Source organism: Prionailurus viverrinus, chromosome E3 (genome assembly GCF_022837055.1).
Source record: "Prionailurus viverrinus isolate Anna chromosome E3, UM_Priviv_1.0, whole genome shotgun sequence".
Classification (NCBI taxonomy): Eukaryota; Metazoa; Chordata; class Mammalia; order Carnivora; family Felidae; genus Prionailurus; species Prionailurus viverrinus.
In genome coordinates, this window is record NC_062576.1 from 36,531,849 (window position 1) to 36,554,974 (window position 23,126).

At 39.6% G+C, this 23,126-nt stretch overlaps 1 protein-coding gene and 1 pseudogene across 8 annotated transcripts in view; one reads left to right on the forward strand and one right to left on the reverse strand.

The window, feature by feature from the left end:
• Positions 1 to 23,126, reverse strand: part of RBFOX1 (RNA binding fox-1 homolog 1) — a 2,066,153-nt gene that overhangs the window by 1,005,643 nt on the left and 1,037,384 nt on the right. The window lies entirely within an intron of this gene.
• On the forward strand, positions 11,487 to 11,981 carry LOC125154641 (peptidyl-prolyl cis-trans isomerase A-like; annotated as a pseudogene).

Below are 23,126 nucleotides of genomic sequence, written 5' to 3' on the forward strand. Positions count from 1 at the left end.
TCAGGTGTAGCTATTCCCCATGATGCTGTGGGAGGAGATCTTAGTTGCTGTTCACTAAAAACTTCTGCTTCTCCTTCAGGGCAGAACAAGAGCTGAACTGCCTTGCCTGCTTGAATTTAGGTGCAGGCAAATGTCTTTTTTTGGCTAATGCAATGTGAACAGAGGTGACACATGTCACTTTGGGATAGAAGCTTTAAGAACCAGTGTGCAATTAACCTTGTCCTTTCCTTGTCCCAGTAATTGTGGAAGAATGGAAGCGGAGCCCGTGACCCCAAGTAAGGGAGAAAACAGAGCAGCACTCCCAGTCAGCCCACAGCAGACCTAGAGAATGCATGAGAAACAAACAATTTTAACAACTGTCCTTTGAAGCCAAGCAAGTTGGGGTTGTTTGTCACTAGAGAGTGATCTGCCCTATCGTGACGGATATCCTCATTTAGCTACTAATCTTTCTAGGCCCCCTTTCCCCAGGCGAGCCTTCCAGCAAAAGTTAAAGACGAAGTTATTTGACATCTTGGGGGGCTCTGGCTATTTTGCATTATGCCTTTTCTATAAGGAGCAATTTTTGGCTTTCGGTTCTTCCTCTCCCCTTTTGCAAATGCCTTTGGACTTTCAAAAGCAAGTGCTTACTTTGCATTTTCCTCAGCACTGTGGATAGGCAAATGCCCCACATATTTTCATTTAAAACACTAGGATGTGTTTGATGTGTAAATGACGCTTTTCAGAAGACTCTCTTGAGTTTTGGTGCCATTTCATTCCCTCATTCACAATGTGTGAGGGTTCTTGCCCTCACCAAGCTTACTGTCTTTCACAGAAGACTAAGGAAGCTAGAGCAATAACCAATGAATGCTATGAGCACACAGAGAAGGGATAAGGAGCAATGTATGGGGAGAGGGGTGGCTAGAGGTGGCCAGAGGGGGTTTCTGGGGAGGCAGTAAAGACAAAACAAAGCAAGAAGAGGCAAAGTGTTCTGGGCAGGGGGTGCAAATGGCTGGAGATGAGAGAGACAAAGACACTGAGAACAACTGAAGGCTGCCAAGTGTGGTGTGTTATGGGTGGCATAGAGAGCAATGCAGCTGGAGGAAGGCAGGAGACTGCTCCTGAAAGCCCTTGAAATCACGCTAGACACGTTGGATTTATCTGAAGGGGAATGCAGAGCCACTGGAGGTGGGGTGACATCATCAGGTTTGTTTACTAAAGAGCATTTTAGCTCCACTCTGAGAAAGGCTTGAAGAGGATAAATATACAAAAGACAGTGATGTTAGTTACCAAGATATCACAGCAAAAGATCACTGTGGCCTGGATGAAAGACAGTGAACACAGAGATAGACGCGTAAAAGATCTGAGGTGTATTTTGAAGACTGAATTGGAGAAATGTGATTTAACTTCACTTTTTGCCTGCAGCAGGGTTACATTTTTGGTGGTAGAAATAATTGCAGATTCTTCACTCTGTGAAAACCCCATTAATCATTTCACCGGAGTCCCTTCATGTAAATATAGGACCGCAGCCACACTGAAACCTCGAAACATATGATCGGGATCCTTATTAGCACCACGATTGCATTTAGGATTGTGTTTATTTCCCAAAAGCCTACATTACTTGCATCCCGGCATCCGATCTTAACTCCTCCAGTAAGAAGAGGTGTCTATGGAAAGTACTATGAAGTCACTTCCGTATAGTATGTGCAATTATTAGACTGCTTCCCAGAAATGTACAGGACACTTCAATGTATCTAAATCTCACTTGCCATTTGTTTTTTGAGAACACCTCTCAAAAAACATCTTATTTACCTACGCCTTACAATATTTTTTCCCCTTGGAAGGAGAGGAAGAAGAGAAGTTGGGAACTCTAGGCTTTAGGGTCATCCTGGCTATTTTGACTCCCAGCTCATCACTTACTAGCCATCTGATCTGGGCGGGGGAGGGGGCGGGGGGTGGGGATGGTTCTTTCTAAATCCCAGTTTCTCCTCTGATGAAGGGGGGTAATAATAGCATAGGCATAAATGGATTACGATGAGCACTCCAAGAAATAATGATGGGGAGTATTTAGAGTAATGCCAGGAGCATAGCCCACAGTGAGGTCTCAAAAAACGTTCTAAACTGGTAATGTCAACAGACAACGGTTCTAAAACTCCTGTATGTTACAAAGGATGCTGAGACTGTTGTTTGGAAAGTGGCACAGTGTCACAGACTCTGCAGAATTAACCTAGCCAGTCAGTCACGAAAGAAGACAACACAACGATTTCTTGCATATCACTTGTGCATTAGGTACTGTGCTAGGGTCTAGAGAAAAGCATGAAATCAGTATATAGAGTCCATGCCTTTCCTGGATCCTCTCATCTAATTGTGCAGACGACATCAAACTCACGATGAATACTGCAGTGAGCCTCAAAGAAGGTACATCACACAGAGGAAAGGACCCATGTGGGGGTTACAGAGGCTGAGTCCATGGTGCTCTGCCTTACAAAATAGTCACAGTCACGAAAGAAAAAATTCAAGGCGTACAGTAGTTTATGCAGACTACTCAACTTGCAGCAATGTTTTCAATTAGATTTAAAAAAAAAAGGCAACTTTTGTAGAATATGAACCTCCAAGGAGTTTTAAAGGGTATTTCATAAACGACTATTTCACATGGTCCAAGTAAGGAGTTCCAGATCCATGGTTGCTTTCTCACTTGTCAAACGAAGGTATTTATTAGAGCATGCAGGCTGTTTAGAAACTTGCACGACCACTTATAACCTATTAGTGAAACATCCAATTACATGCCTGGCCTCTTCATTAACTTCCCAGCCAAATACTTGGAGATCTGGGCTGTGTTAACCCTGCAACTCCTATTACCTGCTCTATCCCACATGGAAGGTAGAGCTGACCTATGTGATTATTATAGGTAATTATTGATGATGGTCATTAAATATTCAGTATGTGATCTGAAGAAAGGTAAATGACTAACGGATACTATCTCATTCAAAGGAACCTTATGAAGTGGGTACTAATGTCATACCCATTTCACAAATAAGGCAATCGAGTTTTAAAGCAGTTAGCTTACTCACCAAAGTTCAGACAGCTAATGCCCTGATCATTTGGTTCCAGAGCAACAGCTTTTGAGTACAATTTTACACATCCATGAACTACTTTGAACTAGGAGTCAAACTCTCTATTTCTATAGCCAACAGCAGGCTGAACATCTGTTATAATGGAAATTTAATAACATCCCAGTGAAAACTCAATGCCTCATAGCACTGACATGGCCTCACAGCTATCGCTACAAAAATCATTCTTGTCCAATATATCTAGATGGTTTTGATGTAAATATGATTGTCTTTTGCTTGGCTTACCTAAACTGTAGTGAGGTACACTAATTAACTGATACTTTCATAAAAATTGTTTACCAGAACCCAACTTTTGAATTTATGTCTATGAGATTAGCAACAAGAATACTGGCCCCTATACATGTTCAGAAGTCTGTACGCTAATCACTTACAAAGCCATATTATGTTACTAAGAATTAAATTATTTAAAAATTCACTGTGGTGTCATTAGCATTCAGTCTTCCAGGAGCTTGCATATTAAAAAGAAAGAGGAGGAGGAGGAAGAAAACAAAGGAACAACACAGAGAAAAAAGGAGAGAAAGGGAAAAAAATAGGAAGAACAGGGTCTGCAACCAGATTAAAATTTTCCCCTAAAATTGGTTTGTGCTATATGACAACCCCTCACTCTTCTAAAAATCATACATCTTCTTTTACACTATGTACGTAATCAAAACATCCTTAAAACCACAACATTAAGTTAGCCTGATAGACTAAAGACTGGGAAGGTTTCTTCAGAATTGTTACAGACTATTGGGTAAACTCACATTTGGTACACATTCTAATTTTGAAAAACATGTTATTTACTTACTAGACTGTAACAGTTCTGCTGAACAGTTATAGACCACCAGGTAAATATGTATTTTGGAATGGATGCATACTAATTCTAAAACATGGATCATTTACCCACTAGAGTGTAACATTCTAGTCTGCCATGTATAGCCCCTGCCCCATGAATCATTACCCTGGCGAACCATAGGGATACTTTCCAGTCATTTGCTTGGGCATGAGGCATGTTCATTTTAAGGAGGAAAGTCTCCCAAACTAGCACCAGATTTCTTTTTGATAGAAATATCAAAGTTCATATATTGCAAATTAAAACAGGACTAATTAAGGACAGTTGCATATAGCAACAATTAGGTGGATAATTAAACCTTTGGTTGGGGGTTATTGAAGTAGTCATTAAATGGATGGATAAAATTAGATGCTGAGCTTGAAATCTGCACATAAGCTGTCTACAACACCTGCCTCTGAGGGATGGACTCCAATTACATCATCTTGATGTGCCTTGTACTCATTTTATTCTTTCACATTAAGTATTTATTGGACAACAACGTGCCAAGCACTGGGCTTGATCCTGGGGTTTCGGTGAACAGCAAAACAGATACCACTCCAGCCTTCCTGGAGCCTATGGTCTATGACTACAAACTGTATTAAGGCCATTAGAATATATTTTCAATGCAGAAGCCCAAATTATCTGTTTAAAATATAAATCAAGTCTTTATTTTACTCCAGTAAAAGTCACAGTCTCTAATTACTTACAAGTCCTACATGATATTTGCCCCCACCCCACAACTCAATGCCTTCCCTCCCTAATATTTTCTGCTCCAGTCTCCCTGACCCTCTTGCTGTTCACTGAAACCAGGGGTACACTCAAGCCTTAGGGGTTTTTTTGTTTTGACTGTTTGTTCTGCCTGAAATTTTCTTTCATCAAACCACACAGCTCACTCCTTCACCTTCTAGTCTTTGCTAAAATGTCACCTTTACAATGAGGCCCATCCTGATTCCCCTCCCCCTTCATTTAAAACTTCGATTCTGCCATTCCTATTCTCTGTTTCTTCCTATCCTTTTCCCTTTTTCCTTTTACCATAATACTTGTCACCTTCTACAATGACTTTCTTATTTATATGCACTTTTCATGGTCTTTGTGCCCCACTAGAATGTAGGCTCCATGAGGGCTTGAACATGTGTCTCAGTGATGGGTCCCTCATGTGAAGATGAATGCCTGGTACACAGAAGGTGCTCAAAATACACACACACAAACACACACATACATACATACATATATACACACATACAGATATACATATACATACACAAATATATGCATATATAAGAGTAGAAGAAACATATAAATTGCTAGGAGATCACACGCAAATCAATTTTCATCTACCCTAGGGAGCTGGAGTTGGGGTAAGGTGGGAATTCCAGGAGAGGCTTAACCAGGAGAAGTGGCACTTTTGAGCTGAAACTGAAATGAGAAGTCAGAAGTAAATGAGAGGGACAGAGGGAACAGAACGTGCCCAGGGCCCCAATCGGGAAGAGCTTGATGTGCTCGCAACGTGGCTGTAGCACATGAGCTAGTGGGCTTGAAGATTTAATAGAAAGGGGAAACCATGTTCTGTTCACTGAAGCCTGTTCTTCACCTAGGAGAGGGAAAGAGAGAAAGAACGAATGAAGAATGAATATACCATGGCTTTGGCATTTTGTTTTCATTTGTTTTGTTTAATTAGCCATTTTGGGTTATAAGGCACAATTTTCCTAGACATTGACAGGACAGCTGCACGTTCCCAGGACAAACGCCGAAAGCCCTGTGTCAATTTGCAGGCCAAACTTTTGAAGGTCACGATGAAGTTCTGAATGAAACAGCTGATTTCCCGGAGTCCTCCCAACATGGCAGGCGACTCAAATTACAAAATTCAAGAAGCTTCCAGTTTCCTGAACGAGAAGTCCATGTTACTTAGAAAGTGCATAGTTGTGGACAAACTCTCCTCCTCTTCCTTAAAAGAGAAGATGATACTGCAATTACCTCAGTGAGGAGACCAGAGGCAGCAGCACAAGGCCCTTTTCTTTCTCAATTTGCTGCCTCTCCTTGCATTCCAACAACGGGAGGTGGGGAACAGACACATGAAGTCATTTCACCCAACACTAACCCAACACACCTGTACATTCTCCACCTCTATCACATGCTCCCCAGCCCTCCTGGCAGAAGGCATGTTTTGAAAGATTTGTAAAGCACTCATTTGGAGTACATAATAACTTAATATTAATTCAAATGACTAATACTTAGAGCATAAAAAAAAAGAGAGAAAAAAGGCTCCAATTGTGGAAAATATATCTCAATTGTCCTAGAAAATGTCTCACAGTGACAGCAATGTATCCCATGAGCAGAAATAAGGTTGTTTCAGGCAGGAATTTAATTAAGATGAGTCGGTCATGCCATGAGCAGTACACGGCCAAGGAAGCATTAGTGAGGTATTTACCACACGGATGTGGAGAACACACAATATTAAAATGCCCAATAAATTAGCCTACAAATCTACTTAGCTCTACATTTGTCCTGCATCACCAAATAAAACATTGCCTTGAAATGGAACCGTCTGAGATTTTTCACACCAAATCAATTTACACCGAATAAGGAAAATGCTTATACAACTCCTGGGCTGCTGTTTGCAATGAGATGCTTGGTAGAAGAGAAACTTTTCTCCTTCTCTATTTCATCAGACACAGAATGGGAATTAATCAGCGATACCTAACTACCCTTTCAAAAGGACTCCAGCAACATCCCCAGAAACACTTTGTTTCTTTCAACATTCCTGAACAATAGACAGTCACCAACTTTTAATAATTCCCTATATTACTGGAGACTGTGTAAAAGGATTTTAAATCACAAGATTGATGACAATGTAATAAATTAGAAAAAACTGTGGCTGTTACTGTGAAATCTTAGTGCCCCAGTGTGGTTCACATCTCAATTTCTTGATGTAATACGACTTGAGTATAATTATTAACAATTATTATCAAAGCATTCATAAGCTTTTCCCCCCACTGTGAAAGCAAAGACTCTTTTTTATATCCTATTTTTAATCTTAATTCATGGGTGTCACACATCACCCACAAAAGAAGGGCATGGTGATTCCAAAATGTCTGTTTTGACAGATTGCTCTTTCCCACTTCTTTTATATTATAAATATTTAATACATGATTCAACAATGAATGACAAAATCTAGCTCTGTGATCATCCAGTTAAGTGAAATCTCCCCTACTCTTCCTCCTCCTCAAAAGACAGTCAACCCGTCTTGACACAGGAGCAAGGAGGGGTCAAAATACAACACCTGCATGAATATAAGCCCCGATGGACCCAAGTCCTAAGAAATTTCCCATTAATTCATTTTCTGCCACTTTTTCTTTTAAATGCAAATTTCGAGGAAAAGACCACTGCAATATATGTAATTGTCTATATTGTGCAATTATAACAAAACAATTCTGTGATGGTACCATGTCATCATTTAAATGCATGCCATCTTATCTCTCCCTATATATTAATCTAAAATGGAATCAGGAAAGTGACAAGAACATCTCATAATGGAACACCCAGTGAATGGCTGATTTGCCTTTCATTGTCCGCAAGCCTTAATGTGCTGTGGACTTCCTGGGAACAAATGAGACCTCGGCAGCGACATGTTTTCATTTTATCACATTTATTTAAGATGACCGAGGACAGTGCCCAATATTTATTCACCACGTTCAACATTTGCCATCATCAGAATAAAAGGCGAGACGGCACAGTTTGAACAACATCTGGTAATTCCAAAGAGATAGTGTCACTTGAAGAACAAATGAACCTTTAGTTAATAAAATCTCCCCCTGACTGACAAAGATGGCTTTTTGTACACATGCAGGATCCACGATAAGCAGATAGAGAAATGCAGATAAGGAGCACCCGATTCCTACAAAGGGAAGTCAATGTGCCCATGTTTAAATAAAGACAGGGTTTATTACTGGTCTTTTATGAATCATGATAAATTAAATGTCCTGAGTTCTGGAGGGATAAAAGATTTAAATTATACTTCTGAAAGCCATGGGAAGTTTCACTACCCTCAAAATGCGCTAAAGCCTCAAAGTAAGAATAATATTGCCAGGACCAAAAAGTAGCTGGTTTCAATGAAGAAGCCTTTCATCCAGTAATGCCTGAGTTAATAGAGTGGATTATATACTGAATATCTATGACCCCAAACCTTTATGCAGCCAATATGTAACATGAACCTACTAAGAATTAGACACTGCTCTAGGCGCTTGGAAGAGGCAAGTGTCTAATGTGAATGTAACTATACCCACGTGTCTAGTCTATGCAACTACAGATACATATGCACGCACACACGCTCTAGATGGGGTGATGTCCTTCAATATGTGAAGAATGGGGCTTTGGCCTATAATTGAGTCACAGTCCATATTTCATTCCATTATCATACCACTGGTATCGATGGGTTATAACTAATTATGCCCCACAGACAGGATTTCAGTGAGAGAAAACTAATTCAAGAGAAGCCTTTTACACACATGGATCTTGGCTGATACGCAATGAAGAGAACATCCTCTGATCCCTAGCGACTCCAAATTTTCAAAAAGTATTTATGGTAGAAATGACAGGACGATCATAAGTGGACCTCCTAGGGGCGCCTTGGTGGCACAGTCGGTTGAGCGTCCGACTTCAGCCAGGTCACGATCTCACGGTCCGTGAGTTCGAGCCCCGCGTCAGGCTCTGGGCTGATGGTTCGGAGCCTGGAGCCTTTTCCGATTCTGCGTCTCCCTCTCTCTCCGCCCCTCCCCCGTTCATGCTCTGTCTCTCTCTGTCCCAAAAATAAATAAAAAACGTTGAAAAAAAAATTAAAAAAAAAATAAGTGGACCTCCTAAAGAAGGTAAATATATTGTATCACAGCTCTCTTGATACTATTATGAGAAGGTTAAGTCTATGAAAACTCTTGAGGGCTGTAAAAAGTCATGCAGACACAGAGATTATTCTTAAAGTTTAGAGCCAAAGTGAGTGGTCCTTGGCACAGCAAAGTGCCTGGCATAAGGGGGGCAGTGTGGAAGTTTAAAGGCATTGGCTTTGATCCATTCTTCCTTCTTCCCGAACAGTTTGTTCCTCGTGGTACCTGCCTTAGATTCAGATCTTATTCAAACCCAAGTTATTATTTTTTTAAAACTGATAACCACTACAGTTGTTATTTTTGAGGTCATTACTAGACATAAAGAGGGTAAGGTGCGGGGAGGATGGCACATATTTTTTCCTTTCTCCATACAGTTCCATGTGAAAGAACTCCCTCAGGGTAATATTCCAGGTCTTTCCATAATTCCTCATTCTTCCACCTCTAAGAAGGAATGGTTTATTTGAATGGTTACTCTGGGGGGAAAAAAAACGAGGCACGCTCAATTCAGTCTCCTTAGCTCTTTTTCCAATTCCCCAGTGGGCAGAAAGGGTACACTCTGGTCCTCTTTCTCAGCCATAAGACTAGGGAGTATGCAGAGAAGCTGTGAAAAGGGAGAAAACACAGGAAGGGGCTCCGGGGGCCTACTCTGTCAACGACTGATGGATAAGTCTCAACAAATTTGGAGACCATAAGGAAACTCATTTGGTCATACATTTTAATTTTAGATTTCATTAATAAAATGTATTTCATTTATTTCATTAATAAAAACACTTTGTTATTGCTGTTTTAAAAATAATAGCTTCATTGAGATACATTCGCACACCATAAAATTCACCTATTCAAAGTGAACAATTCAATAATTTTTAGTATGTTCACAGACTTGTGCAATTATCATCACAATTTAATTTGAGAACATTTTTTTTTATCACCCCACAAGGAAGCCCCTATAGCATGTGCTCACTTCCTGTCACTCTCTCCCTCCCAGCCCCTGGCACTAATCTACCTTCTTTCCATCTCTGTAGATTGACCTACTGTGGACATTTCATATGAATATGATCAGAAGCTTGGAAATATCAGGCTAAGTGAAAGAAGTTGTTTATTTCCTTTTTCCTCTCTGCTGTGGTACTTTCTCAGTCAGTTCTTACTCCGTCCAGGAATAAGAGGATTTTATTTTTTGAGCTCCTAGAGCTACCACATACCTAGAGTGGTTTCTTATGCCCTGTTTTACCAAAATCAAATCACTTCTTTAACACTTCATAATTTTAATTTTACCCAGATATTAAACTGCTATATTAAGGTCAGCATCCATTCATCCACTTATTCATGTATTCATACTTTCTTTTTTTTTTTTTAATGTTTATTTATTTTTGAGACAGAGGGAGACAGACCGCAAGTGGGAGAGGGGCAGAGACAGAGGGAGACACAGAATCTGAAACAGGCTCCAGGCTCTGAGCTGTCAGCACAGAGCCCAATGCGGGGCATGAACCCACAGACCATGAGATCATGACCTGAGCCGAAGTCGGACACTTAACCGACTGAGCCACCCAGGCACCCCATCATCTATTCATACTTTCAAAACACATGTATTGATCCCTAAAATGGCTACCACACCCTGAAGCTCCTAAAATGAATATACTCTGGTACCTGCTCTCAGGGAGTTCACACTTAATTATTGAGAATGATTTAGGTACAAAATTTCATAAAATACAGAAAACAGATCCACTGGAACGTAAGTCTAAGAATTCTCATTAATCCTCAGATGCATCACAGTACTCAGCACCGTCCGCAGTTGCTGTTTCCATGCAATCTCTCTACCTTTTATGAAAATGTCCTGACCCGGTTCACTTGCTACCTTCCTATCTTCTTAGTGTCTTTCTCTCTTCTTCCATTCACTCAAGTGATCCTTTCTTAAGGTAAAGCCTTGTTTGTTTTTCTTTTCAATCTGCCTTTCCTTGGAGACATTATCCATTCCTACTACCTCCACAGCAACTTGTGAGTAGCATAAAGATAAGTAACACGCGATATGGGACTTAGCCCTTGAGCTGAGACTTGAAGGACACACTGGGTTTGCGGTGGTGGGTGTAAGGTATAGGTGCCTATATGGAAGGATGTACATGGCATCAATTTCTACCAGGTAGCTCTGTCTTTCCTTTCTTGCCGATATCAATTAGTTAACTTATCTCAAAATGAGCAAAAATTACTTTTCCTATCCACACTTGATATATGTTCACAAAATAGTCCTGTCAACTCCACACGTTATTCCCAGCAGTTGTCGCCTATGCCTGCACATCACAATCTTTATTTCAACCAAAGAGCCGCTGTCAGCTCTAAATCTGTGGCTTCACAGAAACTATTGATTTATGGCAATGACCCTTCTTGCCTGTGCACATCTCAAATCCACAGAGCGAGGGGAGCCCCGGAAATATTTATTCAGACAGATAAAATCCTCCCTATTTAACAGAACTGACTTCTATGACCAGTGGGCACATCTTGTTACCTAGGGACATTTCCAAAGGATTACACAGCAAGGCTTTGGCTGTGACTGTAAGTCACTGCCACTAAATTGTCAAAATAAATAACAGTAAAAATCAACCCTCAGAGAAGGTGGGGGTAGCTGATGCTTTTTCTTTAAAAAAAATAAAGAAATCTTTGCAGACACCGCCACCCCAGAACCGCAGGCACGGCAAAGCCATGGTCAACTCCACCGTGTTTTTTGACATTGCTGAGGATGGTGAACCCTTAGGCCACGTCTCCTTTGAGCCGTTTGCAGACAAAGTTCCAAAAACAGCAGAGAACTTTCATGCTCCGAGCACTGGGGAGAACAGAAATGGTTACAAAGTTTCCTGCTTTCACAGGATTATTCCAGGATTTATGTGCCAGGGTGGTGACTTCACATGACATAATGGCACTGGCAGCAAGTCCATCTATGGGGAGAAATTTCATGATGAGAATTTCATCCTGAAGCATATATGTCCTGGCATCCTGTCCATGGAAAAAGGTGGACCCAAGACAAACGGTTCCCAGTTTTTCATCTGCACTGTCAAAACTGAGTGGTCAGATGGCAAGCACATTGTGTTTGGCAAGGTGAAGGAGGGCATGGACACCGTGAAAGCCATGGAGCACTCTGGGTCCAAGAATGGCAAGACCAGCAAGAAGATGACCACTCTTGAGTGTGGACAAACCTAATAAATCTGACTTGTGTTTTATCTTAACTACCAGATCATTCCTTCTGTAGCTCGGGAGAGCACCCCCTTTGGATCAAAATCTCCTATAATCTTTGTGCTCCTGTTGCAGTTCCATGGGTCCCTTTCAAGTCTAGCTGGATTGCAAAGTGAAGTTTATGATAATGAAACAAAAGCTAAACAAACAGCATACTAATAATTCCTTATTTTTAATTGGAAAAAGAGTTGAACAGAGATAGAAAAAATATGTATCAACTAACAACTTATTACTTACTTTGTCATATTTTGTATAGCATAAAACAGAATATAGCAGTAGACATACTTTATAATACATAAATATATTAATAACATATCTAAATATACTCTATATTAGTCTACATTAAATATATTACATATGCTATAACTACACAGTTTTGTGTGTATATGTATTCTATATACATTGTAAGTAAAAAAAGTATATACACGTATATGAACATATACCATATAACTAAATTTTTGTGACAAGGGGAACATAAACATTTGATTTCTTCTCTTTTCTAAGGGCTAAAAATTAAGAAGGTAAAAGAATCACTCATCAAACCTCAAAATTCTTCAAGAGTTCTTGTTTATCATAGTCATCAATGGATACAACACTGGGACAATGACTATTATTTAATCAGTAATTACCATATACCAGACAATCTTCTGACTATTTTGCAGGTAGTATCTCCTTCAATCAGGGAAAAGCCAACAAAAATGGATTTAAAAATTCACTTTAAAATGTATTAATCCATTAAAAATTATTTTTGAAATCCATTAAAAATCCACTGTTGATAATTGTTTCCATTTTGGAGATAGCATTACTGAGTTTCAGATAAATGAATAAACTAGCCCAAGGTTTCAGCCATGGCAGACTACATCTGTTGGACCCCAGATGCTGGGCTATTATCTGTTGCTCTGAATGTCTCCTTGATATTAATTGTAGAGTTTTCCTTTTACAGTAAAAGGGCTCCTCTCCTTTAAACACTGTCACCATTTTCATCACTGGTCTAATCCAACTTAAAGTAAGATTTTCAAAGGAACCAAACTGATTGAATGTGTTCTACCTTTTCCAAACACTGGAATAGCTTGGCCATAACATGAACCCCACTGCGCCAACAAGAAGTGGTGAGTAATAAAGTGATTTCTAAAGCACAATCAATGGTACCAAACAGAAATGGCATGGATATTTTTCCTTGCCTCCCTTGGTTGAATTGATGGATACTCCGAATTGACTAGAAAGTGGAAATGACTGGAAAAGGAGAAGAAAACCCTTTTGAAGTCCAGAAGACACACCCTTCCCTGGTCTTTTAAGGATTAGATAGGATTCTGAAGGACATTAAGCTAAAAGCTTCTCCCCTTCCAAAATGGCCAAAGAACTGAGAGAGAAGAATTATCTTGGCAGAATATGAGACCAAATACCATTGATAATCATAGCAGCACTGAAATCCAGGTTGGCTGAGGACCATTTCAGCCACATATAACTACTGCCTTATTAGCAATCATCAAAAATTGATAAATTGTTCATTTTGCTTCTAATCTGCAGAGGATCTTATAGACAGATAGATTAATTATGCATTGCCAGGCAAGTCTTAAAGAACTGTATGCTGTAAGTGTTCATAATATTAAACAACTCTTCTTCAGATTATGTCAAAATTTATATTTTGAGTACGATCATTTGATTAATGTCTGTTCCATCAGCTTGTAGGCCTCATGAGTCAATAAGTAATAGCTGTCGCTTGATGAACACTCACTATGTGTTGGACATTATACAAGTAGTAGCTCCTTTAATCCTTACAATAGCTCCGTGAAGTAGCTATCTGCCCCCATTTTATAGATAAGACAATTTAAGTGTACAGTTGTTTGTTTTCCAATGTTTTTTTTAAATGTTTATTTAGAGAGAGAGAGAGAGAGAATATGAATAAGCAGGGGAGGTCAGAGAGAGAGGGAGAGAGAGAATCCTAAGATTCTGTGCTCTCAGCATAGAGCCCAACCTGGGGTTCAAACCCACAAACCGTGAAATCATGACCTGAGATGAAATCAAGAGTTGGATGCTTAACTGATTGAGCCACCCAGGTGGTCCTAAGTATAGGGTTGTTAAAGAGATAGTCTGAAATCCCACAGAGAGTAATCCCACAGAAAGCCACAGACTGGACCCCAGGCAATCAACTTCCAAGCATGAGGGCAAGAACTATGTATATTTTACCATCACATATCCCCAGAACATACTAGGTACTCTATCAAATTTGATGAATGAATGAAAAGGTGTTTTTTTCTGGTTTTGGCCATATCCACATGGACATGCAAAAAGGACCCTTGATTTGTGTTAATCATAGAGAGATGAACTTGTCCTCCTATAACTTAGAACTCAGAGCAATTACCATGTAAAATGAGGCCAGGTGAGGCAAATTCCCATGGGTCCCTCAACAAAAACAACCTTCCCCTACTTCTCTTACAGCAGTGGGCTGTCCTCCTGTATTCCTCCAAATGATTACTTAATGCCCACTTTCACATCCCCATAGCAAAACACAGCTAAACCCAAATGCTAATGGAGTGGCCCAAGTGCTTACTTCCTCAATTAGTCTTGTCCAGAAAAATTCACCAGAATTATATCCCTATGTGGAACCAGGCACTGTGCTACCAATCATGGAAGTTATTAAAAGGAAACTACAAAGTGGTACCCTGTTTCCAAAGAAAGAAATGGATTCTTAAGAACTAAAATTAAAACTTGAACATTCTAGGTATTATAAGAAAGATACAAGTTCCAATGGGAACATAGAGGAAGAGGAAATTGGCTTGGGCCCCTGCTAGGAAAAAAAAAAATCATGAGGAAACAGTCAGAGATGGGTTGGGTGGGGGATGGCAAGGGAAGAGGGGATCCAGGCAGGACAAAGAGAACAGTTTTAGTGTGGAAACATTTGAGAAAAGCATTTTAGGTTGAGTCATTTAGTATACACTAGACTTTTACGGTGGGCTTGAAATTGTCACCTCTATTAGGGCAATGTTCGGGAAGTGCCAGAAAATCTACTATAAAAGTAGATCCTCCCACGAAAAGCAGATAAAACTTGGCAAACAGAGCAAACAACTGGGCAGCACTTGGCTGACTGCAAAAGACTGAATGAGAGGGTCCCTTTACTTAACTTTATTTGTTTTACTGTCTGATCTACCCCAAATCCTTTACTTTGGGGAACCATCTTTATCCTACTTTATATTCATTTACATAGTTTAGGTGGAGCTCTACATCCCACCACCCCCCCCCGCCTCATCCCTATGGAATGAGACTTAAGACCAATCAATCAGAAGATCCCAGTCTTGGGGTGCCTCAGTGGCTCAGTTGGTTAAGCGTCCGACTTCGGCTCAGGTCATGATCTCACAGTTTGTAGATTTGAGCCCTGCACCAGGCTCTGTGCTGGCAGCTCGGAGCCTGGAGCCTGCTTCAGATTCTGTGTCTCCCTCTCTCTCTGCTCCTCCTCTGCTCATGCTCGCTCGCTCTCTCTCTCTCTCTCTCTCTCTCTCTCTCTCCTTCAAAAATAAATAAAAACATTAAAAAATTTAAAAAAAAAAGAAGATCCCAGTCATATAGTTCAGGGATTTGCTCAGTAGCAGGTATATGATTCAAATTGGCCAATCAGAGCCTTCCCTAGGATTTTTGAGGTATCCTCCAAAAGGTGATAACTTCTCAGAGGATGCATATAGTAGAAGCCCATGAACCCTGATATAAGATGGCAAGCAGCTCTAAGAGAGAATTAGAGTCCTTGTGACATCATTAAAGCTTGAGACTCAACCACACCTGAAGCCTACCTTTTGTGTTGCCTAGTTCCATAACCCACACTTTAAGTTCTCTTAAATATATTTGATGTGCATGTGTGTGTGTTTATTTTTTTCATGTGAAAGTGGAGGAATCCTGATGAAATCAGTGCTTAAATATCCTGTAACATAACACATTATAATTCTGAGCTCGTTGTAGCTCTCCTTCTCATAATAAAACCTAGTGAGCTTAAAGAGATGCGATACACTTCCCCAGTTTCTTTGTTATTAAGAACCCCTTTGGAATCCTCATCTCTGTTCTTTTAACACCACACTGTTTTCTAAACTGCCAGAATGATTCAGATAATCTCAGACACCAAAGCTTGCTTGACAGTTGTTGCCATCTAGCAAAATCAAACAAAAACCCCCAAAACCAAAAAACAAAACCAAAAACAAAACAAACAAACTAAAAAAAAAAATCTCCAAAAAACAAGAAACAGTTATGAAACTGAAGGGGATTATAAAGTATTGCAGGACCCAAGACTAACAATGTTCAAGGAATGTCAGTCAACTGATATATTAAACTAGATTAAATGTAAACCATCCTTCACTGTGTAAAATATGTATATCCTTTATAGAATGTTAATAGTAGGTCCTGGTACTTCCACACCAATGAATATTCTGATTGAGCATATTAATAAGCTAATAGATAATAAGACCTGTGATTAAAGACACCATCCTGTCTCTATACATTGTGGTAGCTCTCCTCTTTATTTCCCAGCTAAGGGTCCACCAGAGCCTGACATACAAAAATAGGCTGGGGTTTAATCAGCATCCTAACAGTGAGAAACCCTGTGAATTAAATACCATTCCCTTCCAGAGTTCAAAGAAGTCACATTTTAAGGCCAAGGTTTAGATGCAAATATGAGAGATGTGATCCTGAGGAAAAAAAAATCAAACATGACCAGGAAGGACCCCTGCTTCCTGCCTAAAAGAAATGTGTCCCAGAGAAGGTTTTCTCTGATCTCTGCTTTAGAAAGATCAGTTGTCGCATTTGAAACTGTGAAAAGCTGTCACATTTATTATATTTCTGGAAGCCTGTAAATGATGAATGTTTCTTCCATCTCCCCTCCTTCAGGTGAAGAAGAAGAAAAAAAAAAACGTTATTATTCCTGACTTCCAGGAAGATGTCATGAGTGAGAATCTAAAAAAAAAAAAAAAAAAAAAAAAGGAAAAAAATAACCACAGTTTGCTGTTATCAGCAATTAAAGAAACTTTATCTAATTACTATGGAAGATGGCTCTGTTCGACAATCATCTCTGACAAACTGATCATTATCAGTAATTTATGACCAGTTTCTTAGTTAATTGTCCTCAGGAAGGAGAGCAAAAACCATTTGTATAGAAAAATAAGTAGTCATTAACAACAGTGGAATTTGTTGGGAATGTGATTATAAATCACCAACCAGGGCTGGTAATGATTCCTGGGAAGAGAAGAGAATGAAAACAATGTAGACACTACATCCAACTTTAGGGAACTATTCGGAGAAAGAACACTTCATAATGAACTTTCCCCCCCAATTAAAATGAAGAATGTCTTGTCTCCCTTTAAAAGAATATCAGACACTTTATTCTAAATGTGGGAGAGTAGGGCAAGGGAGGAACACATCTCTGCTTCTCATGCAGGGATAGTTATAAAACACACACTCAGGCACTTTAAAGTTCTGCCTCTCCTAACCAAGCTCACTTTGCATAAAGAAAATGCACCCTGCTTTGCTTTTTTCCAAAGCTAACTGGATCTACCTGACCAAGCTTTGATTTTAGAGGCTTGGAAACTGGTCCATCAATCTGGTCCAAAAGCCAAGCATAGACTTGTGAATCCTGAACTGTATTTGAGCTTCACATTGCCAATTACAAGCTGTGAAGCCTTGGGGTATGTTACAGAGACTACGGACCCATTTGTGAAAAGGGAATGGGATATGTATCTGCTAAAGATATGGAACTGTAAGGGTATGGGTTGAATTGGGTCCCCCCTCACCCAAAATACGGTATGTTAAACATCTATTTCCTGGCACCTGCAAATGTGAGTTAACTTATAAATAGAGTCTTTGCAGATGGAATCAAGTTAAGGGAGGTCATTAGGGTGGGCCCTAATCTAGTAGGGCTGCTATCCTTATAGAAAATTTGAACAAAGGGAAAGTGCTGTGGAGGCACATGAGGAGAACATCTTGAGATGATGCAGGCAGAGAGGGGAGTGGCACAGCTACAATCCAAGGAATGCCCAAAGATGTCTAACAAGCCACCAGAAGGTAGGAAGAGGCAAGGAAGAATTTCCCTACAGGTTTCAGAGGGAGCATGGTCCTGCTGACACCCTGATTTGGGGCTTTCTGACTCAAGAACTGGGGGATAAGAAATGTCTATAGTTTTAAACTATCCAGTTTGTGATACTTTGCAATGGCAGCCCATATTGTACGTATGCTGATACATACAATACTTTACAGCATCCTGAGACAGACTGGATGAGAAAAGGCCTGGAATGTGCCCAGGACAGTGTTTGGTAGATGATATGAATGCAATGAGAATGCTTGCTCAAATGCTTAATGAAAAGTGACCCATCCCAGACAAACAATATACAAGGAGTATCTAGACCATGATAGAGTGTCTGGGATGCACAGTACTGGAGATGAAAGAGTCCTGGACTTGGCATGAAAATTCTGAGATTAAGACCCGGTTATTCCATTTCCAAGCCTCTACCAAAGTGAGTTTTAGATTCCTCACGTATACATTTGAGTTAGTCCAGCATGTGCCTTTCTTACAAGGATGCCATGAGCCCAAACTGGATAATACACATCAATACACATCTTTTGTAGTTTGTAGTTGGAAACTTTCTTCATTCATCAAACCACTGAGTTGAGTTCTAGTTATACAATGGTGAGTAGTTTCATAAGAAACCACCACAACAAATGGACCATTAGAAACTGGAATCAGAGTAATGCAGACACAGAATGCAATGAGATCACTGGGGACAGTTAATAGAGGGGTCAGACCTCTGCCTCGCTGCAGAGCCTAAGCTAAAACTTGACACAAGGGTGACCTTGCCAGGTGATGGTTATAGGAAGCACCCTTTGGCAGACAGAATATATCTCTAAGACAAGAAAGGACATGGAGGCCTGTTTAGAGCCCTAGGAATGAAGGTTTGGAGAGATATGGGTTGGAAAAAAAAGCAAGAGGCCAGATGATACTGGGACTGCAGGCCAAGTTATCCATTTTTATTTTATCAGTTGTTTTTTTTTTTTTTCACAGTTGGGAGTGTAGAAGGGATATGGTGAAGTGACCTGACTTGAATAATAAAATGATCCCTCTGATTTTCTATAAAAATTGGATTAGGGGACAATGGAAATAGGAGACCCATTAGGTGGTTAGGAGTCCAGATGTAGGTAGCTTCGATCAAAGTGGTAACAGTGGAGCTAGGAAAAAACAGACAGATTTTGAGATCTCATTTGGAGGAAAGCCATTATTATTACTTTTATCTCCTAATTTAATTCAACTCAGTCCTATTGGAATGCCTTCTGCCACTTCCCTGACAGATGGTCAGCCCATAAAAAAAAAATTCATTAGTTTAAACTGAATAACCTATGCTCAATCACCCTTTTTCACATCCCCCATAAAAAATTAACTCAACTAATAATTATAAAAGCAGATATGTACAAACAGTGCTACTGGGCAAAGGTAACTGATTCCAAACTGGATGGAGCTCAATAATAGGAACATTGGCAATGGGGACCCTTTACTGACCAGTTCTGTGTGTCTGGCATCATTCAGCATATTACATACCCTAGCTCGTTCAATTCTAACACAGACTTTAAGAAATTAGTATTGTCTCTATTTTAAAAATGAGGAAACTGTAATTTTAAAAAGGTAAAGAAACTTGTCCAGAGGCACACAGTTAGTATGGGGTTGATATGCAGTAAGTGAAATTGTAGGGAGGGTCCTCAAATACACCAAACTTCTTATGGGGAACCATTAAGGTAAAAAAAAAAGGGCATTTGAAATAGCATGATTTGAAGATGAGAAGAAACTATCTGAATAGTCACTTATAATTGGTAATAATGAGACAGCTGAACCCATATGGAAAAACTTCTATGAAATCCTATGAAAGCTAAAGTACAGTACTTCCTAGAACATCAATTTATATAAACTGCACAATGCAACAGAGAAATAATTTACTTACAAATATTTACTAGGTGTTTTACAGACTAGAAGTGGGGAAAGGTTTCTTTCATACCAGTAACGATTTGCTACTATCTAAACATTCTTGATTTGAACATGCTCAGCGTTATCAGGTTAATTTCTTGTCACCATATATGTGATCGCCCAGAAGCATCTCTTTTCTTTCACAGTAGATCCCATGTACCATAATAGGGATGTTACCCTCAAATAGGGCCATTGCCTTCTGCACAAAAAGAATGGCAGTCACTGGGTACTTATGTGTGAGATACTCTATTGATGCTAGGGATGCAGAAAAAGACAAGACATTTCCAGGTCTCAAATAGCTCATATTGCAAGATGGCACAAGATGGAACACTCAGCAAGTATCTCATACACATATTTTTATATACAGAAATGGCAAACGTAAGAAATCACAGACACAGTGCTTTTCATGATCTCTGTCTTTTACACCTTTTAAGCTTAAAAGGAAAGTGCCCTGAATTGTTTTGTCCCCCAAATGTCCAAATGATCTTTATATCTTTCCCTTCCCTCCTTTTTTTTTTAAATGCAGGGTGCCCTGCCTAGATACATCTTCTCCCAAGGAAAACCCCACTGTGACATTTTAGAAAATTTGTCTTACAGAGTATTTAGAAAGAGACTCTAACTTATTTGGCCATGCTTCAGTGTGATTCTCAGGGAAAATTCTTCACACAATCCTGTGCACTTCCCTCAAAGTGCCTCTCTCTAATCAAGTAAAAATCATTCAGGCAAGAAGGGCATGTAAGTAGAAAACAAAGAAAAACAAAGCAGCAAAGGTCTTCTCTGAGTCACAGTGAGATATAAAAAGTGAAATCCCAAGGTGTGGGGAGAGAAGGTCAAAGAGAGGGAAGAAATAAGCTTCCAAGTCAGAAGTCATAGTTAAGAAAGAAAATATTTCTTCAGGCAGACCTTGTTCATGCTCATACATGAGGGTGAATATAGTCCAAGAGGTTTCTGCCCTTCCATCTTTTCAAGTCACAGGCAGTAAAGTATCTTAATGACAGGCAGCTGTTAAAATGCCCAGGGTTCCTGAATTCATAAGCTACAGGCTGTAGGAAAGAAACACTGTACTATGAATTTTAAACATGAAGCCAAGAGAATGCTTTTCCCCACCTATGAAATTCCAACATGCTCAACCTAAGGCACAGCGTACGAATGTGCCACATCTTGAGTATACATTTCATCAGCTGCTAAACATTAAGCTCATTTAAATTTGAAATGAACAAAAGAATTGATCCAAATTGGCTTGGATGTGATCACTGCCAAAGGATAGACTAGCCTGGGGAGGGAGAGCACAGGAAGAGGAATGACAAACAGCAGAGTGTCAGGGAGCAGAGAGATGTCACACTGTGATGACAAACATCCTTTCAAACTGTGACTCAACATTGTGTGGTCCCCATTAATGTATCACGAGGAAGTCAATGGCAGGTTAATGAAGTTCACAGACAGTCTTACAAAAGAAGATGATCGCAGCACCCAAGAAGGCAGAACCCTTGTCTAAGACTAGTCCCACGCAGGGAAGTTGATCATGCTATTACCCACTGAGACATCCCTCAGCTCTGCCATCATTGGACTCAAAGGAAAGCAAGCAGCAGGGTGAACCTCCACAGCACAGCTGTTCTGATCCCTGAGTTTACTCCACCCCACAATCCAACCCTAGGTGAGGTGTTATTTGAGAAAGAGCAAAGAAGCAAATGAGCATCTGACTTCTGGTCAGGCATAGCTTGTGAATCTTGAGATTTATTCTAAAAACAGATGTAAATCAATACTGTGAATGCTAGTTGCAATCCTGATGCAAACTTCTTGGGTTCATCCATTCAGATGCTCAAGCTAAAAACATTAAAGTTATTTTAAAGTCGTCTTGCTCTCTTCTCATACTTAGTCTAGAGGCAAGTCCTCACCTTTATGTTCAGCATATATCCCTTATCTGTCTACTACTTCTCTGCCTCCCCATTGCTACCATCATCTCTCTCTTGACCCACAATATCAGCCTACTAGTTGGTCTTCTTGCTTGCCCCTTAGACCCATTACAACAGATTCTCCACACAGCTGTCCAAGAGGTCTTTTAAGTATCAATCCTATCATACTTAAAACTCTACAGTGTCTTTCCACTGCACTTAGGAAAAAACCCAATATCCTTACTCCTTACTAATGCCTTCCATTTGCTACACCTATTTTTGGTGCCACTAAATCACCCTGCACTATTGTCACCCTAGTGCTTCTCAACTGATCATCAACTTACCTGTTTATGGTCTGATTCCTGCATTGGGATGGAAGCTCCATGTGAACAAGGAACTTTGTAGTCTTGGTCAATGCTGTCACCTCTGTTTAGAACTAAGTGTTTGGCACTTAGTAAGTTTTCCATAAATACTAGTTAGATGAATGAATGTCAGAGTCTTCTATATATACAATGAGGAGGTTATTTTTTTAATTTATTATTTATTTATTCATTCATTCATTCATTCATTCATTCATTCATTTTTTAATATGAAATTTATTGTCCAATTGGTTTCCATACAACATCCAGTGCTCATCCTAACCGGTGATTGACGAGGTTATCTTGATCTCAAAGTTTCTGTCCAAGACTATTCTAGGAAAACCTACAACCATTGTCTTTTCCAAAGCTAACATGGAAGGACTTAGAACCATCATACCATTATGCAGACTCCAAGGGTTCTAATCTGTAATCCATCATCAACTGACTGTGCAACCTTATAACAAGAACACCTTACCTTTAAAAAATAAGATTCTTCATTATTTAGAAATACCTTAGAATTCTTCCACCTCTAAAAGTGTCCTTATCCTAGGATTCCTCTTTATAAAAGTACTTTATCCATTCCTGGTTAATATGATTACTGCTTGCTCTTGGTACTATCTCATAGTGTGGAAATATTTGGGTGATCTAGGCAGGGATTTCTTCTGATACCAGATAATCACTGACCTAAACTCTAAGAAGCCAGAGAACAGATATTTTAATAGATTTATAATGTAGAAATATTGTAAATATAATTTAAAACAAAATAATCTACTAGTATTCTCTTTCTCTAATAAAAAAGCTAAAACTAGGTAAGAAAATCCAATAGTTTTTTTAGATAGTGTTTTAATTTATCAGATAAAGTGATAAATGAATTTTTAAA